This window comes from Vespa mandarinia, chromosome 1 (assembly GCF_050613455.1).
Source record: "Vespa mandarinia isolate Hongniang chromosome 1, ASM5061345v1, whole genome shotgun sequence".
Taxonomy (NCBI): Eukaryota; Metazoa; Arthropoda; class Insecta; order Hymenoptera; family Vespidae; genus Vespa; species Vespa mandarinia.
The window spans coordinates 14,700,368-14,705,000 of NC_140810.1; positions in this window are offsets into that span (position 1 = coordinate 14,700,368).

Below are 4,633 nucleotides of genomic sequence, written 5' to 3' on the forward strand. Positions count from 1 at the left end.
AGTTAATCAATCGAAACTATTCAAACTATTCGATTAGTTCGATTGTGCAGTTAGTGTCTTCTTCTTCTTCTCCTTCTTTCCTCGAGTTTATAATCGTGAAAGTTGTTCCGTTCGTGACCTCTCCTTTGCCAACACTCATACACACACACACACATACACATACACACGACGACGACACCCATATAGACCAGAAAGATTCTCTTTCTCTCCTATCGTCACATGACTCTTCCCATATGTTCTTTATTTCCGTCTGTCCAAAGGGCTCCCTCCTTAATTTTTAAATGATTACAATCGAGACTTAGTAAAATCGTTATAAAAAATTATTTTTACTATTTCGTTTTGACAACAAAAAATGACCAAACGAAATTTGCCGAATAACCGAATATAATAAAAATATAATATTCCCTTATATACATTTAATAATTTCATCTATCGCAATATTAAATGTCTTCGTTAATATCTTATGACTACATGATAAAATAATTCTGTTTAACAGAATATTTTCGATTAGGTTAGGTTTGTACACTTTCAAACCGTTACAATTGATGTGTGACGAAGATATATCAAACGTCAAAACGTAGGAAATCTTTTTTCTTATCTATTAAATAACCGTTCCGTGTGTTTCATCATTGAATCTAAATTAATTTCTTAAAAAAATAACGAAGTCAAATCTGAACGAATAAAATCATCAAGTTGAAAATTTCTATTAGGTTAAATTTTAAACGCCATTGCGATCGAAACGTTTATGAAATATATTTTAAATAATGTGCCTGAAAATGCGTTAAAGGGCCGGGAGAAGGAGGAAGATTTCGATTTGGTTTGTCTTTTTTTTCTCCCTTTTTTTTTTGCTTCTTCCCTAACTTCTTTTTTAACGCAACGTTTTCGCGATATAAGTAAATTCGATTTCACTTAAATTTCACACTATCGCTGTCGTCGGATCGTTTCTCTGGACAATGGCCGTGGTATCGCTTTCTAGAAGATGACTAGCGTATACTAAACTAACTTTTATATATATATATATGTATATACTGTCATAGAAAGTAAAGAGACAAGGATGCACGGAAATAGATCAATTCCACAAAAATATTTTATTTGGATATATTGCATTCAATGATAAAGAAATTTTTTTTCCCCTTTATTCTTCTTTTTTTGTTCAACGAATTTCTCCGACCATTATTGTCTTTCGAAAAAAAGAGAAAAAAAAAGAAGGAAAAAGAAAATAGCTACTTCGAAAGTATTTACGTTTATCGTCCTATTCGATAAGACATGTTGCAAGGCTAATCTCGTAGGAAGAAATTCAAATCTATCGTATAGGTTAGTACGACGGGAAAACCGTTACGATAATCTTAACCTATCTCGAATTACGTACATTCATACATATAGCAAACAATTTTATCAATAAGAAAACTACTCACGCAGGCATTCAATTCATTTAGTTTTTCACACGAATAATATCTTTAATTCGCTTTATTATGTACGTAATATTGAACATGATATATAATATATATATATATATATATATATATATATATATATATATATATATATATATATATGAGTGTGGTGTATAGGAGCCATTTTTTTAAAAATGATATAATAAGTTTAATTTTGAGAAGAAAGAAAAAAGAAAAAGAAAATGAACGAAAACGAATTGAAGCCTACCCTCAATTAAAATATAACTTTTATATTATTATTCGTGTTTCTCAAATTTATTATTATCGAAAGTGATGTAATTTTTTGTAAATCATTTGTAAAGAAAAAAAAAAAAAGAAAAAAAAGATAAGCCTTTCTTTAACAATATTATTAATTATTATTGTCGAACGACAAAATTTACACCTGTTTATAACTTTAGAAACATTACATGAACGTATACATATAATTAACGTTTGCCAATATATTTTAATTAGTTTAAACGCAAACTCCTTCAATATCTCGATATAAGAATAAATGAACTCGTATCATTTAAAAAAAAAAAAAAAAAATAATAAAAAAAACGACAGCCGTGCATGAGTGTGTGAGGTGTAAAATAAATATCAAAAAAAGAAAAAAAAAAAGAAAAAAAAAAGAAAAAAAAAAAGAAAAAAAAAAGAAAAATATTACACGAAAAAATGAAATAATTTCAATTTCTTTTACGAATTATCACAGGTGGAAAACCCGGTCAATCGTTTTTCCGAAAATCCCTCCTCTCGCTTCACACTTTCAATAAAAAAAAAAAAAAGGAAAAAAAGATCTAAAAGATTTGCTATCATTTTTTAAGTATCATAGCTCATATAAATGTTAGAAACTTACAAATTTCCTGCCTATTTGACGTTATTTCCTTTTCGCAAGATAATACCGTCACGCTAATTTTAAAGTCTTACTTAATCCTCTTCTTCGGTCGAGAGAAAAAAAATTATATATATATATATATAAATATAAATATATATATATATATATATATATATATATATATATGTATATATTCAACAGAGTTGATTACAGGGTTACGAAGGTCCTCCTATCGTAATTATCTTCTTTCTTTGTCGAAGAGAGCAAAGTCGGTTTATTGCCGAATACGGACAAATGGTTAACTCTTCCTCTTCCTCTTTTCGTATTCCGCCCCTTCCGCCATACTTCAATCCAATATGGGCGTATATAGTCAATCGTGATAAATATACGTATATATATATACATATAGACTATATTATAAATACGGTCTATATACGTATTTAATGTTATTTTCTTAAATAAAATAAATGCATCACAAGCTCACATACACACATACACATACTTACATACAAACACAGAGAAATACACATCACAGACATAGACGTACGTACGTACGTACGTATATTTGTTTAAAAAAAAAAAAAGATCTACGAGTCAATTGATCAAAAATGGATTATTATCATTCGACACGTTTGATTTACAAAAAGACTATATTAACGTTTTACTAATCTATGTTAGATGTTGAAGATGTTACTCTTTTTCATTTTCAATGAGGGGTGGGGCGGGGGGGGGGGGGAAAGAGAAACAAAAAATAAAAGAAAAAGAATGAGATCCATAAAATGTTTATCCCGGTACGATTTATATCCGTGTTTACAATGATAATGGGACTTTTCTCTGCAGACTTGTAAGATTAACCTTTTTATATTTAGAGTTCGAATAAAATAGACAAATAATTCGATCCGACAATGAGATTCTCAAAGTGAAAGTACATATTTGTCAAAAGAAAAGATCTATTTTATTGACGAGGACACAACCGACCGACCAACCAACCAACTAACCAACCAATCAACCAGTATTCACAATAATCTCTTTCGTAGAAATATTTCTTCAAGTTCGATCTATTTAAAATGATAATAATGTATTTTTCTCGATATACTTACGGAAAACTTTGTACGTTATTCAAATAAAATAGAAAATATCATATGAACTAAGATTCTCGAAGTGAAAGTACGTATCTGCTGAAAGAAAACAAAAAAAAAAGAAAAAAGAAGAAAAGGAAAATGAAAGAAAAAAGAAAAAGGATTTATCTTGTCGATAAGGAGATAAAAAACCAACCAATTAACCAACCAACCAACCAACTAGAATTCACGATAATCTTTCGTAAAAATAGTTCAATTAAATCTATTTATAATGATAATACATTTTTATCAACTTACTCATAAGGAGGGGGGCGGGCCGGGGAAAGAGGGGAGATGATTTATTTATCTATCGCATATACGACATTTGCTTAAGATAGAAAATATCTTTGCGAATTGAGATTTACAGAATGGAAATCATTTTTTCGTTCGAAGAAAAAGAAAACAAATAAATAAAAAGATAAAGAACTATTCCATCGATGAGGACATGTCGAGTAAAATCAGATTTAATTTGTGTTAAGTGTATCGAAGAAATATTTTTTTCAACAGGTAGTCGTCATCTCTCTCTCTCTCTCTCTCTCTCTCTCTCTCATCAAATATCGATAAAAAAAAAGAAAAAAAACTGCCTTTGATCATCTCCCTCCCCATCATACCATGGAGAAAAAGATGGCGAAAACTTCCCTCTTTTTTTCTCTCTTCTATTTCTTCCTGCAGTTTCCTATGCGAACGACGGGTGTGCGCGCGAGCGCACGCGCGCATCGACATCGGTTGCATGCATTCGCACGCACATACGCACACGTACACACCGATGTTTTCGCCGAGCGATCATCTCCCCCTTTTCGACGACAACGGCCCCCACGTAAGTCGACCAATCGCTCTCTTTCTCTCTTTCTCTTTCTCTCTCTCTCTCTCTCTCTCTTTCTCTCTCTCCCTCTCTCTCTCTCCCTCTTTCTTTCTCTATCTCTGCTTCTGTCTCTCTCTTACTCTCTTTCTCTCGAGCGACCTTCCCTCCCATCCCTCTAACGGCCGTCTGTAGAAGACTTCGGTCCGATACACGGGCGCCAGTTCGAAGCGAGAGTCCGTACGTACGAGAGAGGATTTTTCTCATTCATTGTTTAAAAACACTTCTCTCTGTTGCGTGTTTTCTTTCCTTTTCTTATTCCTCCATCTCTTTCTCCTCCTTCTCTCCTTCTCCTTCTTCTTCTTCTTCTTCTTCTTCTTCTTCCAATTTTTCTCTCCTTTTTCTTGGTGGATTTTATTCTTCTTTCCACTAATTCTTTTTTCCTTTA